We start from the raw sequence: 13807 nt of genomic DNA on the forward strand, positions 1-13807 counted from the left end.
ACAAGCAATAAGCATCAAGTCTAATTTCTGATTTTCTTTCATCTGCTTGGTCTCTTCATATTTAGTGTTTTGTTAGCACCACTATGTCGTTGAGACTCAAAACCTCTGAGGAGAGGAGGAAGAGTGGACCAGGGGAGGCTTTTACTAAAGAACAGTTTTTACAAACAGATATTCTGTCAAGCACAAGGTAGAATAAAACCAAACCGAAACACAAAACAAATCTTCCTATCACCAAGGATCTTTCTTTTCCTGGCTTCTGAAGATGATTTTAAGGAGTGCATTTCCTAGCAAATAACATGGGGAAAGCAGTGATCAGTACTGAAAATAGTAGTTAATAAGTATATTCTTCATTAGTTAGTCTAGTTTATATCATGGACTTCTTTAGCCACAGCTATGTCTTCATGCATGAAGAGCTACGATCTCTAAACAGAGACCGGTGTTAGAAGACAAGTCTGATCTGTGTATAGAGAAAAAGGTAATACATTCCGTAGATTTTTCTACTAGGGAATTAGTTACTGCACACATAGGAAACGCAGAACTGTTGATGTACAGTTCACACAGGGAATGCATACCAGCTTTTACTACAACTCTGCATTCCCAGCAAAGACACACTGAGCCTCTCTATACGTCGCACTTTAAATAAATCCAACAGTAACAAATCTAATAAGACTACAGAGGGAAACTGCCAACCCTTTAAGCCACCTCTAAAAGATTTATGAGGAGCATGGAAGAACATTGAAAAGAGCAAGGGCAGAAATAAGTAACTGCAAGTGAAACAGCCTAGTTACATAAAGAATAACACACCACACAGGCTAGTCATTTACCCTCGAGTAAATCCTCATCACACAAAATCTTTACATTCATACTCAAGCAAGAGCACCTACTGCTCCACGTAAGAGCCCAGGTGCACATTTGTACTCTCTAATACGAACCTTCCCTTAATGACAGGCTACCCTGTCTTATACTACCATAAACAGCTCATAACCCCATACCAGAGACACAAAGTACTGTCAATAACAACTAACTGTCCAAGAAGAACGTGAAGATTTGAAATAATCACCCATTCTTACTTACTAACAGTTATAAAACTGAAGTCTTTAATGTTCCACAAAAGGTTCAGTGCTTATAAAATTTACTATCAGAAAGATAGAGGAAAGGCAAATAAAGGATGAGGCAGGAAAACCTGTAGATGACCGGCGGTTAATCAAGAGCTAAAAAAGATCTGAGGGACTTCCGGTGGAAAAAAGTGGTCAAGTAGCAACATAACAGCTAAAGAAGTTCAATCATAGAGAAGGTTAAGATTGAAGAATGGAAGGAAAATTTCCAAATCTTTTATCGACTTTGTAGAACACTAAGTTTAGAGCTTTCACCTCAAGTAAGTGGGATAAAGGTAGACTTCAATCAAAGTGCTTTTCAACTGTGCTTCCGTTGAAAGCACCACCAAAGAGCAAGTGTAATGCTAGTGAAGGAATAGAATTGATAACAGAAAAATCATTACACTTATATGAATCACTAGTTTAAATGTATTCTTAAACTCTCGTGCTACACTAGTTATACCAATTCAGCAATGACAACAAATAGAAAAGCTCATTCAAATTTTGCAGCTTAACTAAAAGAATAAACTCACGAGTTTACAGTATTACATTACGTCACAGTAGTACATTATTCTACACTAATTTAGTGGTAAGGATCAAAAGGAAACATGACAGAGAAAGGAAACAATTCCTTATCTAATTGAAGCTTATGGAGTGGACAACAGGAACTCTGCACATGCCAAGACTCAGATAGTTAAGAAGATGGAATAAGATCTGAACATGTGTAGAACAACTTCTGCTTCCTCCTATTAGCCCACACCTCTCTACCCTAAAGTAGGCCTGTTCAGCCAACCCACTGCTAATAAACCTACTCAGCAGCAAGGAGCCACTGGAAGAAACTACCTATATTCTCAGTAAATCTAATAACTTCATTTTACATAAGATTTCCAACATAACAAATGGCCACAGGTGAGTAGGTTGCCACATGAAAAAATAAAATCCCTCTTGCTTTTGTTCAAACTGCCTGTGTTCCTATGACTAACCGCCAGGCACAGGTAAGAAGAACGGCCACCGGGCTTTTGGTCTCCCAAGGCAAGGAGTTGTGGTTGACACTAGCAGTTGATTCTAATACAGACTCCAGAGTGTCCCTCAGTCTCTGACCTCATCTGAAACTTCTCGGGGCACAGCTTTAACAGAGTAGTCCTAGTCCCTAGAAAGCATGGTGAGCACTTTCTAAACCTCAGAAGGTTTATAGGTACTCTCATAACAGTTTCACCAAATTTTAGGTCCACTGTTGAAGTCAATATAATGAAAAATGTAGCAAAGTCCTAACAGGTAGAAGACCATATAGTCTTGATCTTATCCCTCCAAAGCCTTAAAAAACTTACCTTATCACTCTTTCCTTTTTGCCATGCATTCAGACTGAGAAACTCTTTCTACAGTCAGCATCCATACACACATATAACACTCATAGAAGAAACTGCAACACTATTTTGAAGATACTACCTTCACTCTCATGCTTAATAATCTCTAAAGGATTTTATCAACTGCTTAGCTTTTCATCATCTTCAAGGCAAATTCAGCTAGCTTTGAAGCTTAAAAAACTTCATTTGTGACTTAAACTAGATTGGCGATTTTGCATTAAGGCAGGTAAATATCAAATGGTTAATTCTAACCATCTCCTGTAAGAGTTATTTTAGAGAAAATACAGTAATTTCCTAAATCACATTACATAAATTCACAGGATGTCTGTCACATGAGAAAAAAAATATGTTCAACCACCCCCCACTATTTTCAGACCTCATTCTTCAGCTAGCATTTGTGGTTAATAATTAATAATTTACCTTGTATCTTTGGCATACTTTGACATAAACCCAAATGGATGTGACAATGACATACAGACATTAGAACATAAGATGTGCCTTACACAGTTTCAGCACTGATTTCTAGATATGGACAGCAATAAACTTAACAGCATAATAGCTAACTAATGAAAATACACTGCTGTTCAATGGTCTTTACACAGAACAAGGCAGTTCAGTATCAGCAGGTGAGGAGAAAAACTGTCAGGAAATCAACTCCATCTTTACATTCTCCACAGATGTTATGGAAAAAAGAAAGAGGAAAGAGAGATTTGATATAAATCCTTCTATGAGTCTTCCCTTATTATTCCTTGTACAAGTAACTACATAACTCTGATAAAGAAAATAATATTTATTCTGCCTAAGCCTTCCAAACTTTAATGGGCTTTTCTCTTCTGAAAATCTGTCAGGTCCCTAACAAGACAGTTAACAAATTTCACCAGAGGATGGCAGCCTATTGTTACCAATGCAAGGAAAAGTAATTCTGACAAATAAATAACAAATACTTACTTCACTGTAATAGCCCAGTAAACTTCAAATACTGCTTAAGCAGAGTAGCCTATTTGAGTACTTCTAAGTTCTTCTGAGTTCTACGTCTTGGTCTACACCGTTAACTTGCTGGAGGATGAAATAATCTCATCTCTGTCTTCTCCCTGCCTCTTTCCCCAATAACAACCTACATTATGCAGTACTTCAAAACACAGCAATACAAAGCATAATATAGAAGTTACACGTTACCAGACAAATAACAACAAACTCAGTAAGTTTAAAGCAGACAAAATACTAACAAATCATGATTTTAACTTGCACCATCAGCTATATCAAGTGCTTACCATGTAAATCAAAACATACATTCAATAATTGCTTTCATATCCATATTGAAAAGCCAAAGAAAAACAACGTTTTGAAGCACCAAATCACTTCAGTTCGAGACAGTTTGTTCTGCAAGCAAGACACCTAATGAACAATAGTTTTGTAAAGATTCTTACGCCATGCAACCCTCAATCCATAATAATATTAGGCCCATTGCAGTACCTTCTTTCTTTCCTCTATTTCCTTCACCACAATACTTTCATAGGTTAGACGTATGGGTTCAGAACCAACTACTCGGTTGAGTGCAGACCAGTGTATGAAACTCACAGATCGTCTAGGTGCTCTCTCTTCCTGCTAAACAAGTTAAAGAAGGTGAAGAATTTTGATTTTTCTTCCTTTATCCAGTACCAATAGTGCCTTCCTCTGCCCAGCTGTCAATTTACATAAAACTGCAGTGTATCTGGCAAAATGGCTAAAAGTGTCCACTATGCTCAGGAAAATGTCAGGAAAGAGAAAAGGACAGAGGGACAGAGAAAGAGCACAGCTACTTGGATACCACTGCATGACCTTAGGAAAAAAGAGTTGTAGAATCATAAAAGCACAATGAAGTATGGGCTGGATGAGTAGACAGTGAGGTGAAAGGCTGAATGGGGCTATTAGTGAATTCTAGCTGGAGTCCAGTATATAGAGTATATATATGGATATATATATATCCAGTATATATACTATATATATAGAGTATAGTATATATATGGAGTCCAGCAATATACCCCAGGCTCTGGGGTACTGGCTCCAATTCTGTTCAACCTCTTCATTAACAATAGGACAGTTCACACTCAGCAAATTCACAGATGACACAAAAGTGGGAGAAGCAGCTGATGGGCCAGAGGGCTGCGGTGCCATCCAGAGCCACCTCGACAGGCTGGAGAAATGGGCCAACAGGAACCTCATGCAGTTCAAAGGGAAGTGCAAAGTCCTGTAGCTGGGGAGGAATGCCCCAGCACTGGGAGACTAGCTGGAAAGCAGCTTTGCAGGAAAGGACCTGGGGGTCCTGGTGGACAAGTTGAACATTAGCCAGCAACGTGTCCTTGTGGCAAGCAAGCTAACAGTATCCTGAGCTGCATTAGAAGGATGAGGACAACCTCCTCATTCCCAGTGCTGCTGTCACTAAGTTACTGCATGAACAAGGAAGCTACAGAAACCTGGATTCCTATGGAATTGAGCCTTACAACTCTCAGGTTCTTCCAGCTTATTTCTACCTCGCACCAATCCCTCAGCATGTTCTCATACAGCTGCCTTCTGCGGCTACCACCTGTTTGGCTGCCAAGTGACAGCTAAAAGTATGCCAAGGGGTTAGTCAACATCTGTTTCATCTTACCATCTGGTCACTTACCCTAAAAAAGAGAATTTATAACTGTCTTTTCCTCAGTAGAAGTACCTCTTTGGAGCGCTTTCTTCTACACAGCTGCTATTTTTCACGGTTGTAGAAAGTACCTTTAGATTTCCCTCTATCGTGTCAAATTTGGTTATAATTGGCAATGAGGATCAAAATATACTGGGCAAAATAAGTGACAAAGAAAATTCACTTTCCTTAGGAAACGACAAGAGGAGAGTTTGGCTATTCTAACCCAAGAAAATTTCAGAAAGTTTCACATCAGCAAGTGTCCCACCCAGGATTCCTGCACCAGCATTTCCCAAAAGGGAGACAAATGCCCAAGACTAGACCAAGAGAAAACGGTATATGAACAAAGATAGGCAATTTTTTAACCATTCATATTGATTCAGTAACATGGTAACATAGTTCAGCTACCTAAACCAGGTTATGAACATGAATCTGGTACAACTCCATTGTTATAGAACTTTAAAATCATTTAACATAATTTCAAAAAGCATTTACTTACATCCTAAGGAGTGATTTCTGCTCTCAGAGACAGCAATTACCAATGTTAAGATATGTACCATACTAGTTCAACCATAGTTGACCATTTATTAATCTTATGACATTTCTTCTCAAGTTTAATAGAGTGCTACACTTTTCAGAAGTTAGGTTTCTAGCTAATATCTTGATATTTACCACTACTAATGCTATGACTAGTTGCACTCACTGAAATGTATTGAAGCAACTTCAAATATCTCAGAGAAGACTGCCCAGTAAAGTTGAACAAAACCAAGATGTCTCAGTTTACAAGTTTGAACTACGTCAATTTGTTCTCTCCATTTTTCAAAGTTTCTGGATATTTTTACATGTTGCCCCGATTTTAAAAAATCTGCCTCACAAGTGTTTTTTTCAATGACAGATTAACAAGAAACAAAACAAAGTTAGTAACATAAGCTTTATTTTTTTTCCCAATAATTTCAAAGATAAGAAGAAAATTCAACTGAAAAAATCTTACGAACACCAACGAACATCACTGCTCACTATTTCACAGTCTAAACAGCAGAATGGTAAAGATATTGCACTATTTATCCAGAAGAAACTAATGTATACCACAACAGACAAAACATTAACATTGCCATTGTATTTTGATCACAATTTAACACCAGGATGGCAATAAAAGCAATGGTAAACTGAAAATAATGAAATTATGATCTGAAGCCTATTTTTTTCTCCTTCTTAATGTTTAGAAATTAAGACTGTTTCCTGGGGGTTTTTTTCCTCCTCCTTTCTGGGGAGACTAGAGGTTTGAGAACAAAGCTGCTAATAAGAAACATACGGAAAAGCCCTGGAGTAAACGAAAATCTGACTCAAATTCCAAATGCCACGTATCACATACCACCATCTAAAACCATCTAGTAAGATAAACGTAAGATTTACCCTGCATACTCAATGAATCACCTGAGCTAGAAGACAGTGTTATGTATAAGATAAACAGAAGGCTTTCACGATATTTGAGATATTTCCAAAACTAATCAATATTTTGAAACAAGTTGGGATGTTTCTCAAAAGCTTGTGTTAGCCAATAAAAGATTAGCTCAACATAACATGCTGCCAGAAGACAAACTCGTTGCAGTTTTTCATATAAAATATGAACAGTTCCACTCAACTGAACAATGCAATTCTGGATTTAACCATTATGCTGCTATGATTGCAGTGGGAATACCATACAGCCAGGTTTTCCTATGCATGAACACTTTTTGTGTCTCCAGTTCTTGCCCAGGAGAAATTTGAAGACTGAGATTTCTGGAACAGCAGCACTGTGGATGCAGTTTTGATGAGAATCCCACACATTTCCCCATACAGCTAGGTCTTGCCACAAACTCCCTGTGCATAAGCAGTACATTCAACAAGTCTAGATGCATTAGACTAGCTGCATATATACAGACCATCTATGCATCTCATGCAGGATGTTTCCTACATCAGATTCAATACGCATCTACTATCCATCACCTATCCAAAGGTTTCTATCAGAGGCAAGGGGAGCAACACTAAAATGAATATGCTCTCTGTACAATTACATTGGCAGTAACTTAAGGAGTTACATTCTCTGTTAAGCATGGAAAAAATCTCTAGCTGACTGGGTGCCAAAGGACGTAAAACTTCCTGAGGGACACAGAGGGAGCAAGTCACCAACACAAGCATGCACTTGCCTCTTAATTGTTCAGCTGATGTTATTTCCAAGTCCTTTTTAGATATAAAGACCAATGAAAATATTTTCCTTCCAGAAACACTCTTCACAGAATACCTTAACTCCTTTGTTTCTCATCTGTGGAAAAGAAATTGGCCTGCCATGCTAGAAGATATCATTTTACTAAAATTTATATCCTATTTAAGCCACCGAGAAGAACATCCAGACCCCATGCTATTTATTTGTCTGTCAGCTCTGTCTTCTGTCTTCTTTCCATGCTAGAGGCTGAAACAAGGAACAGCTGAATGAGTGACTCATGGGTCAGTATTAGGGCCTAATTTCTTAGCACAAAGAAAGTGAAGGAGCCAATTATATATTAACATGATAAGTAGATGCTGAGATTCAGAAAGTGATATAACCACCTAGTATTCTGCAAGAATAATAAAAGCAACTGTCTATTCAGTTCTCCAGAAGCAGTACTGCGATGCGACATAACTATTACTTGCTCAAGAAAAAAGGGGCTGTTTAGTAGCTAGAAATTAATAATTTCATGAAAGCTTACTTTGCTTTTTGGAATGCATATTTTTCATTTATATTTTAAGCTTATACATAGATTTTCCATCTAGATGTTACCTGTAAATTATTATCTTCAATATTTTCTATTTCCTCAAATACTAGATTTCACAGGGCAAAGAACTTATTTAACTCCATTTATAACATGACTAACATAGATAAAGAAAGTCAAATCACTTTCAGAGATACAATAGTAGTAAATGTCACTGCAACAGTACAATACTTCCCTTAATTCACTAACTGCTTAATACTGTCCTATAATAACAACTAGCAGAATCTTCACATAATATGATAAATTTTGAGAAGAAAGAATTAAGAGTACTTTTAGAAGCTATGTTCCATACAAATACCTACCTAAATTGGGTAGTAAAGTTAATGGGCTTATGTTCTACCTGACAGATTATGCTCTTATGTAGTGGCCTGTAAATTTGGCACATTTGATACAAAGAAATTCTGTTGTGCTGCCATGCAAAAGAAAATACACTTCAAACCTCCAACTACCACTATCATAGCCAGACCCCATAAAGGGTTGTTGGTAAGCAACATGGCAAGACATCCCTTATTTATCATGTCAGGATCAGTTAACAATTAGCATTTACGTATACAATATAGCAATAAACTCTTCAGAACATAAAACAGAGTAAGCTAGTATGAGGTCAGTGGGCCACCATCTCTTCTCCTTGAGACCACAATCAAGGAAAAATCTGTAGGAAATTATGTGTGGATACTACAATCCCTTGGTATTTTGGCTCTTACTGAAAAAAAATAATTCTTGATGAAAAAGTCTTCCTAGAACAATATTGCTGTTCAAAGCTAAATAAAGGGCATTTAGATTGAATTTCTAAAAGTCAAAACCAGGATCTTTTATTTCAGAAAAGTAGAAACTAAGTGTGATTTAAAACCGATCTTCAAATTCTTCTTACTGTTTCCATCTAATAGATGGAAGAAAAAAAAAGTAGTTACTCTCTATAAAAACCCTGTATCACTATTTATAATAAAGACATAAATACAGTGAACATTAAAAAACATAAAGGGTTTCTTACCATACTAACCAAAATCCTTGTGATGTTTTCCTTGATCGCGTTCCACTGGAGCACACATATGCAAAGGCAATATTTTCTTACTCCTGTTTCAGGAATGCTTTGCCTTAGCAACACCTGTGTGTTATAGATGCACACTGCTGCTTCTTGTGCTTTGCACTTAGAACAGAAAGGGTAACACATGCTTCCCACTGCAAGAGTTCCCTCCCAAAATCAGAATGCACAGGAACCTGAGAAGAGGAGAAAATGTGAGCATGGAAAACACATCTGTTAGATGTGCAATTGATTCCTAAAGTAACTTTTCTGTCTTTCTAAGGAGTACCTTTCCCCTCAAACATTCTATTGTGGGTAAAACTACCACCTAGTTCACCTATTAGCAGTTCTAAACAATTACACACATCTGTGATTGCTTTCATAACATACAGACTTATTTAGAGGTGATAGCAATAAGCCCAGTGCTTGGCAAAGATGTGAAGGGAGTTTTGGACAGCTGTCTTGCAGTCATATAGAATATTAACATTTTCAAAGGCAGCTACTACTATTGGCTCAATTCTGATAGAGTTCAGTCTAAGGACTCAAAGCACTACTTTCATACCATCCCCTAAGACGCAGTTAGTTTTATTTTTTAAAAAGAAAGCATTATTGATGTTTATATTTTGGCTACAAGTAGTTACAGGCTTACCTCCACTCTCAAAAAGTGATAGGACAAGGCAAGAGTCAGGTGTCAGAAGCATGACACAAGGCAACAAGGACACTTGTTTGATAACCACAGAAGATCTGTAACTAATGCCTAGATCAACTCATCCTCCCTAATGAAATGGCCGCTAACATGAAAGCTGCTTTAAGTGTGAACCATGTTCAAGTCCTCACCAGAAGCAGCCATAAGACCTTTCAAGAATCTCAGAATCGCTAACGATAGAAGAAACAGAAGACTTGCTGCCAGAGTGCTTGGATAAAACAACTAGGAGGCCCTGTCTCAGCTCTGCCAAGAAGCAGCTGTGACTCACTAATTATTCAAACAGTAGAAAAACAATTTAATGACTTGCCGTAATCAAATGACACACTATTTTATATGTTGGGCAGAACATAGGTACATGGACAAATATTTCTCCCAAAACAGCGTTAATATTGCTTAAAGAAATTCCAAACAAAATGGAGAGTAACTGAAGAAAATAAAGGGTACAGAGATCACATCTTTCCCTATAAGATAATATGCCAGGGTACGGATGAATGATGTGTAATACAACTTGGTGTTTCTACGAAAGTTTCCAAATCAGAGATTCTGACTGCAGAAATAATGTACTGCAGGCCATAAAAGTAATGCTGGCTGTGATGCCAGTATTACAAGTTCTTGTGCTAAAATGACAGGATTTATTCTTTAGAAGAAAGAGGGATAAAAAAAATTAAGAACCAGTTTAAGGATGATTTACAGTTTCCAGACTATTGGAGAGAGCTGAAAGGCTGCCTGGCAAAATCCTCTGCACCACAAGACAGGCCAGTTTTATCTATTATCTATTTCTCTGGAAATGTTCAAACAAATACATCTACCATGAAAAGAAACACATTCTACATTCATTGTAAAAACAAGTAAGGACCTTCACTCTTAAACACACTGAAAAGAATAAATGGGAAGCACTTTCCATCACGTACAAGGGGAAAATTTCTTCTAATGCAAAACATTTTCCTATGCATGATCATTCAAGAATTCTTTGGCAGATAGCTTAGGCAACTACTCTTGCCTTGCCTAAAAGTGCCTAAAGGACAAAAAAAAAAAAAAAGGTGGGATTTTTTTTTGCTATAAACATGATTTGCAGATTGAATACAAACATGGGAACAATCTCAAGTTGCAGGCATGTTTTCTATTTTCTTTTAACAAAAATGCATGAAGTCCATAGCTATGAATGAACAAAATACATTATCTCTTTTACGCAGCTATCATCTCAGAGCATTGAAGTTAGCAGTTCTGTTTGAAATAAATGAGTAGAACTGCCTGCTTTGGAATAGACTCAAGGAACCAAGTTAGGTAAGTGGATGCGAAGAATGCTCTCCCAGTGAGCAGCAAATTTCTATAGTCAACTTCACATATTAAGATAGTCCTCAGATTTTGCTGATTATTCTTTTCAAGACATAAGAGTCATGCCTAAGATGTGAAAGAACTGAAAGATACACTAATATTCTTTGAAACTGGTAATTATAAAAAGTGTCATTTTACACCATCTCAAATAAATAACACTGAAAAAATTATTACAGAAGCAATAAGGACAAGTACAAAGAGTGCTACTCTACTTGGACTTACCTACTAGGACTGGTACTGCTCAAGGATCTCTGCACACTACATTCAACTATATTACCTTTCTCACTTTCCTCCATTACAAACCACAGTATGTTCTTTTAGTTTGAAATGCAACGTTTATTATTTTATTTGTTAATGAGTGCAAGGCACCTGTCATATACTACGACCATCTATATAATTTTATACAGGACACAGGCAAAATAAGATCTGTTTTTAAAGTTTGAGGTCCAATTGCTAATGCTGCCTAAGAAAATGAATATACCTGAACCAGTAAACAGTGGTTGCAAAAACAGGCAGTCACTCCCATGTTATACTGGTTTATTCTCAGATATAAAAATCTTAAATTAAGCAGGCAACATCCCAGAACTACACATGGGAGGAAAATACAACCCAAAGTCATCTGTCTTGGAACAACCAAAGTAGGCTGTATAAGCATACAAAGTATAAAGCAAGGTATATTTGTTAAACAAACCGTGCAATCATTAAATGTGTGTCAGCTGACAACAGCGACTCTCCTCAGAAGAGATTTATAATTTCATACAACAGTCTCAGGTAGAGGAGCCAGACCTTATGTGCTACAGATATTATTGCTTACATTAATTTTAAACTAATTTTATTATTTCAGTATCAGTTGTTTACTATTACTTGTTACTGTGGCAGTAGAAACATTATACAATGAGGATTGTTTAAATGCCTCTGCTGTTGAAAGTAAAATCTATATAAATAAAAAAGTAACATCTCCAAATATATTATTACAATCTTCTAAGGTTTCTAACACAGCAATCAATTCAGAAAAAAAGTTACAACCCTCCTCTTCTACTAGTCTTTCAAAGTCAATTATCCATTACTCTAAACTGATATTGTTATAGCAAAACCCCTCACATCCACATTTCCATTCAAAAAGCTTCAGTATTACAAATTTGAACATGCAAGGAGGTTTGATACTTAGCTTTTGCTTTTGAAGCAAAAGAAAGAATGTGCAATACAAATTGTTCATCATACATGTTCATGCACATGTTTAACCAATCATCTCATGAGAGCTTCCTAATGTATTCCTTCTAGATGTATAGATGTTTCTAGTGAAATTACCTCTAAAAATTCAGTGTATTAATGTTTATTAGTAGAAATTACTCAACAATTGCCTATTGGATTATATTAATTCCCATGTTATAAGACCAGTAAGCTCATGCTATTTCTCAGTTATTTGTTCTATACTGGGATCCATCTTTGAGAGCCAAATGTAGTCGCATTTGTTAACTAGTAATATGCTTCAAAGCTGTGGCTTTTTTGAAAAATAAAACACAAAGTATACAGTTTAAAAATACAGAATAATAAAAATACAGAGAAAGAAGAATGTGAGAAAAAAAAATCAACATTTTCAGTAAGTTGAATGCTCAGGAGGAAAGAACAAAAAGAGAGGGGCAGTTATTCAACTCAGAATCAGCAAATCCACATAAGTGGAGGAGATGGAAAAGATATAGAAAAGAAAATCCTCCACATCCTACAACATGGATGAGAGGAAGAGACATCTTCATATTTCAGAACAGTAATAAGCACACAATGAACCCATCACAAGGCTTAGGACACTCATTAACCTATACTGTTTGCTAGGAAAAATCTAAGAAAATTTTGGTTTCTTCATTCTTTTAGACCTGCACAGTCACCTGAAAAGCACATTCTTGAAACACGGCCATAAAACCTACACAAAAACATCTTAAATTTCCTCTTTAAACTCATGGATGTAACATGCATAATCTAGTTATAACAGACTAATAAAAATAACCAGCAACCACAACCTGCTTTTGATTAAAAGAGTCAATGAAGAAAGTTAGTTCAGAGTACCATTTGATCAATATATGCAAAATCTACTGTCTAGCAAATCCTATGTATTATTTTACGAAAATAGTTTTTGTAAACTTAACTGTTTTCAGTTGCTTAACATGCTCTTCCTAGTAGCTCCTAGCAAAACAAGGCAACACATATAAAACAGGCTGTGCAAGATGAGGGTTGCCAGAGTTCTGATCTTGTAACACCACCTACTAAATGGGAAATAAATAGAGACCACACAGCAAGGTTCGGGTCAGAGGCAGCAGTCAGCCCCACACATGGCACAGCTCTGTCTTCCTTCTGTAAACAGATTGGGTCTTGTCTCAGCCCTGCAGGATTGTAGATATGACCTGATGGCCCCTTTTCCACAACCTTTAAAAATGTGTATTTGCACAAGGACACGCTCCTAGAATGACTTTCCACTGAAGAGCAGAATAATACAAAGACTGTAAGAGCTATGACTGAGTGCTCCGGGCTCTGGCTGGGCTGAAGGCTCTGCAAGATCAAGCAATTCAGTGTCTTGATTTGCTGAGAGCTCTATGATTCAGTAACTGAATTTTCAGATTAGTGCTGGCACAGGATAAATAAATCCAGCAACCACTACAATCTTGATAATCGGTTATTTTATTGATGGCAAGCACAAATAAGAAGTGCCTTTGCAGATCACATTTGAGACTCATCCAGGCTGCAGGTGGTCTGCTGACAGTGTTTGTCAACTGCCAGTTAGGACCTAGAAATTAGGATGCAAAGAGTTTCTGTGCCTACAATCTGACTTTGAAGTGCAGCCCAGTCTAGATGC

The 13807-nt window shown here is 36.9% G+C and overlaps 1 protein-coding gene across 4 annotated transcripts in view; it reads right to left on the reverse strand.

The window, feature by feature from the left end:
* CENPP (centromere protein P) overlaps nt 1-13807 on the reverse strand; it is a 156623-nt gene that overhangs the window by 93987 nt on the left and 48829 nt on the right. The gene's annotated exons all lie outside the window — the stretch shown is intronic.

Source organism: Athene noctua, chromosome 10 (genome assembly GCF_965140245.1).
Source record: "Athene noctua chromosome 10, bAthNoc1.hap1.1, whole genome shotgun sequence".
Lineage (NCBI taxonomy): Eukaryota > Metazoa > Chordata > Aves > Strigiformes > Strigidae > Athene > Athene noctua.